Here is a 15,739-nt window from a genome sequence, read left to right on the forward strand (position 1 = left end):
CCTCGGGTGATCCATTCAACTTAATCCATACCTTGCAATTCCTTGTCCAGGTAGCTTGTATTTTGTTCTGTTTTTTTAGGATCCGTCCCTGCCTTGCTATATCGGTGTTTATTTTCGTTAGGTGTTCGTTCAAGTACACATCTGACCCACGCAGCTTCCTTCCTTGTCTAAATAATTCTGTTTTTGCTTTTCTGTTGGCGAAACGTATGACAATTACCGGCTTGGTTTTCTTGTCCTTTGTGGGAAGTTTATGACAGGTTGAGATCGCGTTGGTTTGTATTTCCATATTTTTGCTTAAAAAAAACTGGACAACCTCTCTTTCCAGCGAGTATTGTTTGCTCGTGTTGGCATCCTCTCCTTTATCTCCGTCTACCACACCGACAAAAGTTTGATGTCTTGTTGTAAGCCCACTTATGATTAAATCATCCATCCGAGTTGAAACAGTTGCATGAAAACGAAGACATTGGTCAATCCTGTGTAAAAACGGTCCTAACCTATACGACTTAAAGTTCCCCTTAAGTTTTTCCCTTCTTCTGATAATTTTAAGCATTTACTCATATTGCAGGGAGTCAGTCAGGTGGCTGAGAGGTTAGGGAATCGGGCTAGTAATCAGAAGGTTGCCGGTTCGATTCTCGGCTGTGCGAAATTATGTTGTGTCCTTGGGCAAGGCACTTCACCCTACTTGCCTCAGGGGAAATGTCCATGTACTTACTGTAACTCGCTCTGGATAAGAGCGTCTGCTAAATGACTCAATGTAAATGTATTGCATTAATTCATTAATAAAGAACCCACTTTGAAACAAGCCGATTCTACCAATGTTGTCACTGGCAGTAAACGTAAATAGCTTGACATTTATTTTTGGAAAACTGTCTGACATAGAAGTTTTATGGAAAAGATCCTTGACACTAACATCCCTGTCTGGAGCCCAGTGCACCAACTGGGCGTACGCCTGGGCATAACGCTACGTCCGACGTAGAAGTGAAAGTTACGACTAGTGCACCAGTTAGACGTAAGCCCTTTATGTGCTGCACCTGGGTGTAACTTTTACGCTTAGTGTGGAGCAGGCGTAAGTTGGAAAATCGGACTAATATCCATGGTAATTATAATGTACAGTTTGATCGCACATGCAGCGCGTCTTGTTGATAAGCAACATATGGAAAGGGCATTAAGGCGAAAAAAGAAATCTTTTTATTTTATTGGTGATCGATTTCCAAGCTGATTGTTTCTGTTTGTTTGTGTTGATATTATTAAATTTCCCCTTGAGCACGCTTCTATTCTCGGTATATAACTCTAAGTTTTCTAATTTCTCTATCAGTGAAATTTATTTTCCTTTTCTTTATCCATGGCTTGTTTTGAAGGGAGATAGGCTTGCTATAGAGTGCACTTTGGATAGGCTCTTAAATGTGTGGCTTGGCAACGATCGACGCTTTCGCATTTTCACAAGGACGCGCATCTTAAGACCAGGCGTAGCTACGACCGTGGTCTGTCAAGCTTGGTGCACTTGGTGTAAATTCAAATCACTAAGTCGGACGTAGCTAAGACCGACGTAAGAGTTAAGACCAACTTTTTTTATGCCCAGCTGGTGCACTTGGCTCCTGAAGACTCATGGGGGCTTATGTGAATATCCGCACTGTAAGCAGGGAAAAGCGCATTCAACTTCGCATTGTCAGCTTCTCTAATACTCCCTTCTATATCAGCCTCTCTCAATCCTGGTCATTGATCCTGGTCCTTGGGCCTATTGTAGCCCTGCATGTTTTTAGTTGTTCATCGGCTCCAAATGACAGGGTTGTGAAAACAAGTTTGGAAGCAACATTCCACTAATAAGTGTGTCCTTTGTGCAACTCCCCACACCTGTCACTGAAGGTCAGTCACTGGCGCTGCTGTCACTCGCTAGCCAACCTTCACTGAGGGGCTTGTTTGAATGTACCAGATTAAAAAAAAAAATCTTTATGTATATTTGGGACTTAAGTCCTAACTGGAAAATGTTAGCTGTTTTCACAGCATTGTAGAAGAGACATTTGTGAAAAGACTGGCATACAGTTTAGACTGTGGCATTGATGTTCAGGTTAGTAGTCAGTTTCACCAGTTGAAGAACTCATCTGAGACTTTTGAGTGCCGAAAATGTACTGTCACCGTTTGGCTTCCTAAACAGTGGTGTAATTAAGTTTCTTACCAGTGTACAGCGTTACAGTGAGACTGTATACTAGGGGTGCAAAACCGAACCTCAAATTGTTCAACAAACAAACCACGGTTAGTTTTTTACATGTAAACCGCGGTTTTTCAGATCTACGAGAAAACACAACCTAACACCCTTTGTCCTTCCCCTTTCCCGGAGAGTAGCTGTCCAATTAACTGTCTGTATATCAATGACGACTTGTCAGAAATATTAATCTATCAAGCATTGCACAGTCAGTCAGTGAACAGTTAAGAAAGCTTTATTGCTTGCTGCCGGCCCACAAGGAGACAAAACATCACACGCCATTGTGCTACAAAATTTGTCCGCTAGCATGTTGTGCTAGCAAGCTATTTAACCCTTGTGCTGCCTTCGGGTCACATGACCCAAAGGTTCACCCAATTTTACCCACTTGGTTACGGTTACGTATATCGATGTCTCCAAAGCAAGCAGTGTTATGCACTGATATCAAACGAAATTCGCTGCTAATGGAGTTTAGTTAAAACTGTAGACATGCATGGAGTCCATTCAAGGCTAATCAGAGAAATGTGGGACTGTTGTGCAAATCAGAAATGTAACATTTGTTTTTACATTAACAGTGGCTGGTGTGAAGATGTGACAGTGATTCTGCAGGACTGTTCTCCTGATCTGGAATCATTTTTTATTAACTGCAGATCTTTTTACTTGCCACGAGAGTTTGCATCATTCATTCTGGTTGGCGTCTACATGCCTCCGCAGGCTAGCGTCAACGAGGTTCAACGTGTGCTTGCCAGCCAGATACTGAGTGTGGAGCATGAAAATCCGGATTCCTTGGTTATTGTGCTAGGTGACTTTAACAAAGGCAATCTCACTCAAGAACTCCCCAAATACAGACAATTCATCAAATGCCCTACAAGAGAAGGAAACACCTTGGATCACTGCTACTCTACAATCAGTAAAGCATACCATGCATTCCCCCGAGCAGCACTGGGTCACTCTGACCACGCCATGGTCCACCTGATTCCTGCATACAGGCAGAAGCTAAAGCGCTGTAAGCCTGCTGTGAGGACATCGAAACAGTGAACCAGTGAAGCTATGGAGGATCTGCGGGCGTGCTTGGACTGCACTGACTGGGACATGTTCACGACTGCTACCAATAGTCAGGATGAGCTCACAGAGACTGTGACATCATACATCAGCTTCTGTGACGACTGCTGTATACCAACACGCACCAGGGTGAGCTACAACAACGACAAACCCTGGTTTACAGATTTGAAAGACAATTGGACAGTCCTGAACTACCCCTTCCCACCCAGGAGGCCTCCCACCTCCCCCCCTCTACAGCGACGACTCTCTCCATTCAGGAGGGTGAAGTTAACAATTTTCAAGAGGCAGAATCCCCGAAAAGCAGCTGGGCCGGACTCTGTCTCTCCAGCCACCCTCGAGCACTGCGCTGACCAGCTGTCTCCGGTGTTTACCTACATCTTTAACACCTCCCTTGAGACATGCCATGTGCCAGCCTGTCTCAAGTCCTCCACCATCATCCCTGTGCCCAAAAAGCCAAGGCCAACAGGACTCAATGACTACAGACCCGTCGCCCTGACCTCTGTGGTAATGAAGTCTTTCGAGCGCCTGGTGCTGGCACACCTTAAATCCATCACAGACCCTCTGCTGGACCCCCTGCAGTTTGCCTACAGAGCCAACAGGTCTGTGGACGATGCAGTTAACATGGCCCTCCACTTCACCCTACAGCACCTGGACTCCCCAGCATCCTATGCCAGGATCCTGTTTGTGGACATCAGCTCTGCCTTCAATACCATCATCCCCGCCCTGCTTCAGGACAAGCTCTCCCAGCTGAACGTGCCTGATTCCACCTGCAGGTGGATCACAGACTTCCTGTCTGACAGGAAGCAGTGCGTTAAGCTGGGAACACAAGTCTCTGACTCCCGGTCCATCAGCACTGGATCACCCCAGGGCTGCGTCTTTTCTCCTCTGCTCTTCTCCCTGTACACCAACAGCTGCACCTCCAGTCATCCGTCCGTCAAACTCCTGAAGTTTGCGGACGACACCACCATCATTGGGCTCATCTCTGGTGGAGACGAGTCTGATTATAGGTGGGAAGCGGCCAACATGGTGACCTGGTGCAGCCAGAACAACCTAGAGCTCAATGCTCTTAAGACAGTGGATATGGTTGTGGACTTCAGGAAGAATACAGCCCCACTCACCCCCATCACCCTGTGTGACTCCCCAGTCAACACTGTTGAGTCCTTCCGCTTCCTGGGCACTATCCTCTCCCAGGACCTCAAGTGGGAACTGAACATCAGCTCCCTCACCAAGAAAGCACAACAGAGGATGTACTTCCTACGGCAGCTGAAGAAGTTCAACCTGCCAAAGACAATGATGGTGCACTTCTACACAGCCATCATTGAGTCCATCCTCATCTCCTCCATCACCATCTGGTACACTGCTGCCACTGCCAAGGACAAGAGCAATCTGCCTACCCTCGAGGACCTGCACACCTCGAGGACCCTGAGGCGTGCAAGGAAGATTGTGGCCGACTCCTCCTCCCACCCTGGTCACTCCCTGTTTCAGTCACTCCCCTCCGGCAGAAGGCTGCGATCCATCAGGACCAATACCACACGCCACAAAAACTGTTTCTTCCCTTCCGCTGTTGGCCTCTTCAACAAGGCCAAGGGTTCACACTGACTTCATTACTTAATGCCCTTAAAACAACACTGCTTTTTGCACTGGACAATACAATCCTGTACCATTTGTATTTTTTGTAATATTTGTATTTTTATATTGTAAATTACTGCAACTTATATTTTCCATCCATCCATCCATCACAACGGACCGATGCAGAGCCCGCATCACTGCGGACGCCGCACCGATCCGCCTGTCGATCTCGCGCTCCATCCTTCCCTCACTCGTGAACAAGACCCCGAGATACTTGAACTCCTCCGCTTGGGACAAGATCTCCTCCCCGACCCGGAGATTGCACTCCACCTTTTTCCGGTCGATAACCATGGCCTCAGATTTGGAGGTGCTGATTCCCATCCCAGCCGCTTCGCATTCGGTTGCGAACCGCTCCAGTGAGAGCTGGAGGTCACGGCCCGATGAAGCCAACAGGACCACATCCTCCGCAAAAAGCAGCGACCCGATCCTGAGGTCCCCAAACCGGACCCCCTCAACGCCCTGGCTGCGCCTAGAAATTCTGTCCATATAAGTTATGAACAGAATCGGTGACAAAGGGCAGCCCTGGCGGAGTCCAACCCTCACCGGGAACAAGTTCGACTTACTACCGGCAATGCGGACCAAACTCTGGCACCGGTCGTACAGGGACCGAACAGCCCCGATCAGGGAGTCCGGTACCCCGTACTCCCGGAGCACCCCCCACATGAGCCCCCGAGGGACACGGTCGAACGCCTTTTCCAAATCCACAAAACATGTGTAGACTGGTTGGGCGAACTCCCATGCACCCTCCAGAACCCTGCCGAGGGTATAGAGCTGGTCCACAGTTCCACGGCCAGGACGAAAACCACATTGCTCCTCCTGAATCCAAGGTTCGACAATCCGACGGACCCTCCTCTCCAGCACCCCTGAATAGACTTTCCCAGGGAGGCTGAGGAGTGTGATCCCCCTAAAGTTGGAGCACACCCTCCGGTCCCCCTTTTTAAAGAGGGGAACCACCACCCCGGTCTGCCAGTCCAGAGGCACTGTCCCTGATGTCCACGCGATGTTGCAGAGTCGTGCCAACCAAGACAGCCCTACAACATCCAGAGCCTTAAGGAACTCCAGGCGGACCTCATCCACCCCAGGGGCCTTGCCACCGCGGAGCTTTTCAACCACCTCGGCGACCTCAGCCCCAGAGATAGAAGGGCCCCCCCCAATGTCCCCAGACTCTGCCTCCACGTCGGAACGCGTGTTGGTGGGATTAAGGAGGTCTTCAAAGTATTCCTTCCACCGATCCAGGACGTCCCCCATCGAGGTCAACAGCGCACCATCCCCACCATATACAGCGTTGACAGTGCACTGCTTCCCCCTCCTGAGTCGCCGGATGGTGGTCCAGAACCTTTCTGAAGCCGTTCGGAAGTCATTCTCCATGGCCTCGCCGAACTCCTCCCACGCCCGGGTTTTTGCCTCCGCGACCGCCAAAGCCGCATTCCGCTTGGCCTGCCGGTACACATCAGCTGCCTCTGGAGTCCTACCAGCCAACAAAGTCCGATAGGCCTCCTTCTTCAGCTTGACGGCTTCCCTCACCTCCGGCGTCCACCACCGAGTCCGAGGGTTACCGCCGCGACATGCACCGACCGCCTTGCGTCCGCAGCTCCGGTCAGCCGCCTCAACAATGGAGGCCCGGAACATGGCCCATTCGGACTCAATGTCCCCGGCCTCCCCCGAGACATGGTCGAAGCTCTCCCGGAGGTGGGAGTTGAAGCTCCTTCTGACAGGGGATTCTGCCAGCCGTTCCCAGCAGACCCTCACATTACGTTTGGGCCTGCCAGGCCTGACCGGCATCTTCCCCCACCATCGTAGCCAACTCACCACCAGGTGGTGATCAGTTGACAGCTCCGCCCCTCTCGTCACCCGAGTGTCCAAGACATTCGGCCTCAGATCCGACGACACGACTACAAAGTCTATCATCGAACTGAGACCTCGGGTGTCCTGGTGCCAAGTGCACATATGGACACCCTTATGCTTGAACATGGTGTTCGTTATGGACAAGCTGTGTCTAGCACAGAAGTCCAACAACAAAACACCGCTCGGGTTCAGATTGGGGGGGCCGTTCCTCCCAATCACGCACTTGACAGTCTCACTGTCATTGCCCACATGAGCATTGAAGTCCCCCAGGAGTACGAGGGAATCTCCGGGAGGAGCGCTTTCCAGCACCCCTCCCAGAGACTCCAAAAAGGGTGGGTACTCTGCGCTGCCGTTTGGTGCGTAAGCACAAACAACAGTGAGGACCCGTCCCCCCACCCGAAGGCGGAGGGAGGCTACCCTCTTGTCCACCGGGGTGAACCCCAACGTACAGGCGCCGAACCGAGGGGAAACAAGTATTCCCACCCCAGCTCGACGCCTCTCACCGAGGGCATCTCCAGAGTGGAAGAGAGTCCAGCCCCTCTCAAGGAGACTGGTTCCGGAGCCGATGCTGTGCGTCGAGGCGAGGCCGACTATATCTAGCCGGAACTTCTCTACCTCGCGCACCAGCTCCGGCTCCTTTCCCGCCAGCGAGGTGACGTTCCACGTCCCTAGAGCTAGCTTCTGCAGCCGAGGATCGGACCGCCAAGGCCCCCGCCTTCGGCCGCCGCCCGTCTCGCACTGCACCCGACCCCCATGACCCCTCCTGCGGATGGTGAGCCCACTGGAAGGGGGTCCCACGTTGTCTCTTCGGGCTGTGCCCGACCGGGCCCCATGGGAAAAGGCCCGGCCACCAGGCGCTCGCCATCGAGCCCCACCCCCGGGCCTGGCTCCAGGGGGGGGCCCTGGTGACCCGCTTCCGGGCAGGGGCAACTGAGAACCATTGTTATTTTTCTTCATGGTAGTTTTTGAGCCACGCTTTGTCTGATCCTTTGCCTGGAACCTGTTTGCCTTGGGTGACCCTACCAGGGGCATAAAGCCCCCGACAACATAGCTTCTAGGATAAACTTATATTTTATTTATTTTATATTTTATTGTGTAGTTTATTTTAATCTAATTCCATTGCTACATATGTACCCTTAGTTTGCTAGTTATGTACCCTTAGTATAGTTAGTCCTCATATTTAAATTTTTGATTCCATTTATGTTTAATGTTTGCACCTTCCTTCCTGCAAATTCCTTGTCTGTGCAAACTTTCATGGCGAATAAATCCCATTCTGATTCTGATGGCTCCGGCCGGGGAGGAGGTCTCGCGATGATCTATCGCGAGAACTGGAAAGTCTCACCGGTGTCTGTGCCTGTCTCCAGCTCGTTTGAATCTGCTATTGCAAGTTGTCTGGTCCCTCTCCAACCATCATTGTTACTGTCTACCGCCAGGGCTGGACTGGGACCGAAAATCGGCCCTGGCATTTTTGGGTTAAGGCGGCCCCCAATGCCCGGTATGCCAGATGGCCAGTCCAGCCCTGTCTACCGCCCCCCTAAACCGAATAGTGAATTTTTAAATGACTTTGCTGTTTTTTTTTACCCATTTATCCTCTCTCTCACCAAACATAATACTGGTGGGTAATTTCAATATCCACATGGACAATATCAATCTGCCTCTCACCAAAGATTTCACCTCCAGCTTAGAGAGTTTTGGATGTCGCCAACATACCACTCTCCCCACACACTCCAAAAGACATATTCTTGACTTAATCTGCTGCTCTGTCGTCACCCCTTCTAATCTTACAGCTGACGAACTCCCCATAACTGACCACTTTCTCCTGTCATTTGCAGTGAAACTCACTCTCCATCACTAAAATATCATGCATTATTTCCTTTCGGAATATAAAGAATATCAACCCCGCCACAACTTCCTTCTGCAACTCCATCATGTCCTTTTTCAATGAAAAAATCAATAACATGGGGAGTCAGGTGGCTGAGCGGTTAGGGAATCGGGCTAGTAATCAGAAGGTTGCCGGTTCAATTCCCTGCCGTGGAAAATGATGTTGTGTCCTTGGGCAAGGCACTTCACCCTACTTGCCTCTGGGGAATGTCCCTGTACTTACTGTAAGTCGCTCTGGATAAGAGCGTCTGCTAAATGAATAAATGTAAATGTAAACATCCACCAGTACTACCTTGGATCAATCCCTCAGCTCAGCTTCTCAACAGACTACCACCCATCTACAGACTCATTCTCCTCCTTCCAGCTCCCCGCTCTTTCAGATATCACTGAACTCATCCTGAAATCAAAGCCATCCACTTGCCAACTTGACCCCCTCCCCACACAATTTGTTAAAGCCCGCCTTCGCTCCCTGGTCCCCCTCATTTCTGCTATCATCCACTCCTCTCTCACCAATGGAACTGTCCCTAAATCCTTCAAAAATGCTGCCATTACCCCAATTCTGAAAAAAAAACCTGGTGCCGACCCCTCCAACTTCAATAACTTCCGTCCTATATCCAATCTACCTTTCATCTCCAAAAACTTTTATACTATATTTTTGTATTACACGTGTCATTTAAATGTCTGGTTGTTGTATTGTATATAAGCCATCATATAAAACGCATTATTGCGATATTTAGAATTGTAGTTTAACTTTTATTTGATTTGCTATTTTCGTTTGACCTTGAAGCACATACATGTGCACATACAAGGTCAAACGGAGTGTATTTTGTCTAAGCGGACCACATTCATGCCGATGCTAATTAATTATATATTTGATGACCCATTCTGCAGGTAACCAATTCGATTTGTTGTTCAAGTTTTATGTCTCCTGCTGTAAAATTATTGTTGTAAAATTACTAGTGGTGGGCCGTTAACGCGCATTAACGCGCTGCGACTCTTATCGGCAATAAAAAAAATATCGCCGTTAATCTATTCTCAAAGTTGGGTTGGGAGCTGGGTCTATACTACGCAAGCTATGATGATTTTCACCTTGATATTTTAGCGCGGATGTATACCTAGCTGAATTGCACTGTAGGGGGCGAGAACGAGTCTTCGAACCTGTGTGTATGCCTTGTGTATGAAATGATTACATCAAACGTGACGCGGTAACATGGATGCAGCTATGAAGCCGCCTGGTTTGCTTCAGGGAGAATGTATTTTTAAGAAGCTTTCCAATGGAAACCTCGACAAGACTAAGGTTGTTTGCACCTTGTGCTATGCAGAATTAGTTTACTGTAGGAGTTCTTCCAGTCTCAAATACCACCTAAACGCAAACCATCCCTTAGCTAATGCGGAAGATGCCGGGCCAAGCACTGATGTAGCACAGGGGAAGAGTCGTCGTCAAACTACGATGTTTGAGTGCAACCGAGGCAAGCCCGTCAGCACAGCTCTATCAGCCAAACTAACTAATCTAATAAACAGTTAATAAGCACAAGTAAATCTTATTGAACATAATTTATTTTCATCACCAATTATCATAGTAGAACAGCTTTCTCAAGCAGTTTGTGATGCATTTTGGAAACAGGAGATGAGCTCCTGGTGTAATGCGCCACCTGGCTTGAGAAACCCGTTCTCAAAGACTTACTTTTAGTCCTTATTTGAGTAGCACACATATTCTGAATGCCTTCGGCGGAATTCAAATGAGCCATTTTAATGTAGATTAATCTAGATTAACGCCAAGATTACAGTGAGATTAATCTAGATTTTAAAAAATTATCTATGCCCACCACTAAAAATTACACTGGTGGCGTTGCTAGCATTCTTGATCAAGGATGACTAGTGAAAGCTACTTACTAACTGAGAGTGAGGTCATGCCGGGAAATATCAAACTGAGGCTTTAACATATTGACCGAGCTTTAACGAGGTTGATATGTTTGAGCTCTCCCTCACAGCCCACATTGGTGCGGTCTCCCGGTCATGTAGATTCAACATCCGGAAGATCAGGAGATACCTATCTGAGCATTCCACCCAGCTGCTAGTCCAAGCACTTGTCCTCTCAAAGTTGGACTACTGCAACTCGCTGCTCGCCGGTCTCCCAGCATGCGCAACCCGCCCTCTCCAGAGGATTCAGAACGCGGCGGCCGGTCTGGTCTTCAATCTACCCAGACGCTCTCATGTTACCCCGCTCCTCATCTCCCTCGACTGGCTTCCCATCACAGCCCGTATCAGATTCAAGACTCTGGTACTGACCTTCTGAGCGGTGAACGGGACTGCACCCGACTACATCAAGTCTCTCCTCCAGCCTTACAGCCCCCCCCCGCCACCTACGGTCTTCTTCTGACAACCGTCTGGTGGTCCCACCGCTCAAGAGCGCCCGTTCCCAACACAAGCTCTTCTCCTGTCTGGCCCCCCAATGGTGGAATCAACTCCCCACCTCCATCAGGGACACTGACTGTCTCCCCACCTTCAAGAAAAGGCTCAAGACGCACTTGTTCCGGGAGTACAACGGCACTTAGGAATGCTTGGCTGGACCTGATGTTAGTTTCCTCCAGGATCACAATGACTCGGATTGAGAGACTTGTTGCTCTTGTTGGTTAGTTGTAACGGTTTCAAATTCTTGTACTCGCTGTGAAATATTTTACTGTTGATTGTTTTTTCTACAGGTACACTCTTGCACTCTTGTGGGGAGTTTCATGTTGTTCAATTGTAACTTGTTTAACTGCATGCTCTTATGGTTCTTCCCTTTGGCACTTATTTGGTTTTCCACAATGTATGCTTCATGTTTTGGCTGCTCGCAATGTTTGGGGCTATCTCGTTGTTATGATCAGTGACCTATGCTCTTTTGTAAAGCTCTCTCTTGGAAGTCGCTTTGGATAAAAGAGTCTGCTAAATGTAATGTAATGATATGCCAAAACCGAAGTTAGATATGGATAGTAAAACTCAGACTGATCGCTTTCGCTTATTTTGAAATTTTCGTCGGAGGGCATTACGGATCCGAATTGAGCTGTGAGTAGGTCACCACTCGGATGGCATGACTGCGCATCAGCCAATCGGAACGCTCGTACTCGTAACTTTTTTGAGTCTTTTATTTTTAACTCAAGTGTTGTCTCATGTGAGGCAGTTGTTTTTGTTTGTAATAAATAATCGAGTGTGATGATGAAGTATGGTATGGTTATTTTGTACCATTTCTTAATTGAATTTACAGAACAATTACTATACCGTGATATATACCGTAACCGTGATATAAAATGACTCATACCGTGATAGAAGATTTTGGCCATATCGCCCACCCCTACTCTGTACGGTGTCCTTGAGTGCCGAGAAAGGCGCCTTGGAAAATAAAATTTATTATATTATTATGAAGAAAATGCATTGTACCATGCCATAAGACATTTTCTGTAAAGGATGATTAACGATGATTATTAGTGGTATCTTGCTTCCAACTCTTTTTTTAGACAATCCATTCATTTAGAGCAGATAAACATCTAAAAACATGCAAGCTAGTAGGCCCTTTTGGATTGAGAGAGGGTGATGTAGAGGGAGTATAAGAGAAGCTGACAAAGTTGAATGAGTATTTCATTTGTCTGATGTGCAAGGCAACTAAACACCTCTCTATGGGAACATTTTAAAATAAAACCAAACATTATGGAGATCCAAAATTACTGAAGAGCTCTGGCAGTAGTGCAATCATTTTGATAATGGTTTACTACATCAGAACTTGATGACTAACTCGTTGTATTAATTGGATTGAGTAAATGGATTGAGTAAATAAAGAAGCCAATGACAAAAGGCTTGCACAAACAAGCTAGCAATGGATAGTAGCTTACTTTCCAATCAGTATCTAGTTTTAATTGCTGTTACCGAGACTTGTCCTGTTTAAAAAGCATCAAACTCCAGTCTGCTGTTTTTATACCTTGGTTCTATGAGAAGCAATTCATTGTTGACATTCTCCTTAGAAGTTGAGGCAAACTGATCATCCACATCCTCAAACACCTGAATGGCATCCATGGGCTCATAACTGCTCATCTGTACATGTAAACACCACTGTGATTTCCCACAATGACAATAAGACCTACATTTGTCTAACGCAAGTCTTACAATAACTTTGATCAGTGCATTAGTAAGCATCTTATTGACAGTGTGGGAAATCTACACAGTACAGTTTACATGTACACAGGGTGTAATGTATTGTGCTATAACATGTATAGTACATAATGATAACAACAAGAAGACAGAGGACAGTTTCATGGTTTGCAGATGAGAAGTCAGGGTTTTTCCTGGGTCAAATGGGTCTTTGGTGCAAAAAAAAAAAAAAAGTGTTACCGTGTCACCTTATTAGCAGACATCTATGTATTTTTTTACCATTTCATAAATAATGGAGGCTATGCTGGAGGAAATCATTTTGCTTCCACTTTAGATTAAAATAGATAGGCTAATAGATATAGGATAATAAATTCAAGTTTATCTAACCGTTTATTTAACTATCTAACCACCAACTGATGAAGTCAGGATTCCGCCGGTTGATAATTGGGTGCTTGCTTAGAAGCAAGCTATTGTTCGCGCACATCACAGTTGCGTCTTGATCAGACAAGAAGACACACTCGATCTTTCTATCAACGCGATTACTATTGATCAAAACAGAACGAGGGTTCGGCTGTACCTACTAAACATATTCACGGACATGCACTGCACGAGTGATTAATTGCGATGACGGCTCCAATAGAAGTCATAGCGAGCACATAGAACCTTATATATATTTTCTAATCAATGTATTTATTCCCAGGTGTTTTGCAATTTCCTTTTATTTTCTTTGTGCCTACACTATATATTATCATTCCAGGTTAAGAATAGCCTACCAATGGAGGCTGCGTTGGAAATCGTTAATCTTTTGTCAGCATTTTGAGTGGAAATTTCATTTTCATTTGTACAGGTGTATTCGTGCACGTCGGGCTGGCCCTCGAAGCGGAACAACAGATTACTGGCCGCTCTGTCCATTCGCGCACCTCACAGTTGCGTATTGATCAGACAAGACACGCTTATCAACTCGATTACTATTGATCAAAACAGAACGAGGGTTCGGCTGTAACCTCCTTGAAACATACTATTGAGAACATATTCGCTGACATGCATTGCACGCATGATGAACACAGCTTCACAGTAGGGATGGGCGTGTTAGTATTCAAATACTTTTTTCGAATACTTATGAGCATAGTTTAATTAAAGTTTTTTTTAATGAAAAACCGTTGTGGTGTGAATTCTAATAGTTGTGACGTTAGAAGTGATGAAAACCATCAAAAAGGGTATGCTACGTGACCCTGCGTTCTGCTGCGAGTCTCCTTTCATTTCATTTGGCGCTACAAGAAGCTGAGTTTCCTGGCTAAGCAGTAGGTACCTTGCAGCAACCTGAGTTCCTGCAGAGTCGTTTCTACGCCGGCCTGCTCGTATATCGACTCCGTACTCGCCTCTCCTCTGAGCATGTTTATATGGTCATTTTCCTGAATAAAAATGCGTATGGCTAATGCAGTTGTGGCTTTTTTTTTTTTTTACCAGTAGCCATGTAGAGCTAGCATAATCGGCTATTTATGTTTGCATTGTGTGGTGGAGCACCGTATCCTATAGGATTCCGGTTCCAAGTTAATATCCAAGTTAATATGCAATATTTATCCATGTGTGTCTTTCGTTTTTATCGAGGATAGCCTACCCAGTGTGTTTAATTTCGTCCAATGTATTTTTTAAAACTTTTTATTACACATAATAATAGGCTCAGCGCTATTCCGGCAATTTAAGAGCCTATACGTCTGAAGACGCAGCGTTTTTTCAAGTTCATTATCTTTTCGTCATGTTGATAAATTGATCTTTCATTTTTTTTCTTTATTCAACCCTTATTTAATCTAATATCTTAACAGTCCCAATTATTGCCAGAATGTGTGGTGGTTCATGTGTTTACTGTATGCTTTGAGTCATGTCAGGCTAATTACATAACGGAACCGCATTAATAAAAATAGATTATCCGGATATTCAAAAATATTTTCGGATACTATTCGAATAGTGAAATCTGTTCAAATCTCCATCCCTACTTCACAGCTTCTTTTTTTTATCGCTGACTTTTTTTCCCATAGGTGCTCGGGATCTGTCATAGGCACCGGGAAAACAGCTTGGGTGCACGCCTACATTTTCTCTATGCAGGAAAAACGCTGGCAGTAGTGAGTCTACAAATGTTGTTCAGATGTATGAGGATGTAGTTGATAGGTTTGCGTCGAAGAACGACAACTCAACAATGACTGTGACCTAATCTAATCAACACAATAAAGTAGTCTTGTTTTGTCCTTGGCTAATGCATGGACACTGTCAATAAGATGCTTGCATTTGCCTTACTGCACTGATCCAAGTGATCAAATATTGTATGTCTAGCAGAATAATGGCTCTGAGCCCAAATCTCAATCAACCTCCTCCCTTGATGTATCATACTCACACATCATGTCTTTGCTTTATTAAATATTTCTCAAAAGATTGCTACCAATGCTGTAGATGTTGACAACCCCTTTCTTGTGTCTTACAAGAGATACATTACACCTTAGCAACCATGGCAACCCTAAAGGCTATGTTTTGAAGCAAAAGCATGTCTTAAAACCTTTGCATCACCAAATGCCATACCCCTAGGTGTCAACTCTGGTCTGGTGGAGGAGAACCCATTGGGGGCCCAGGAAAACAGCTGGCAGCCAGGCAAGTGCAAATATAAGGCACTCAAATACAAACTACTCAAACCATTGCCAACTCATTGTAAGGCATACCTAAGTTGTTCTGATCGTGGGGGAAACATATTTGTCAAAACAACAAATGTTGTCATACTAATGCTTTGTATACCCCATTCAGCTGTACCATCTTGGGCAAAGACCATTCAAGGTAACATTTGTTATTTACATCAATGTTACAGCTAATCTAGAAGGACCACAGTGTATGCCAATCATGCAAACTCTTGTAAACTTGTTTTACTTGTCCGTAATTACAGACACATTACAGGTTATGCTCCGGAAGATGGAGAAATTGGAGGAGAACCAGCAAGAGGCTCTCCTATTCAGGCGACTA

The 15,739-nt window shown here is 46.2% G+C and overlaps 1 protein-coding gene across 4 annotated transcripts in view; it reads right to left on the bottom strand.

Moving 5' to 3' along the window:
* Window positions 1-15,739, bottom strand: part of tmem248 (transmembrane protein 248) — a 68,289-nt gene that overhangs the window by 25,538 nt on the left and 27,012 nt on the right. The window lies entirely within an intron of this gene.

Source organism: Osmerus eperlanus, chromosome 19 (genome assembly GCF_963692335.1).
Source record: "Osmerus eperlanus chromosome 19, fOsmEpe2.1, whole genome shotgun sequence".
In the NCBI taxonomy this organism is placed as follows: domain Eukaryota; kingdom Metazoa; phylum Chordata; class Actinopteri; order Osmeriformes; family Osmeridae; genus Osmerus; species Osmerus eperlanus.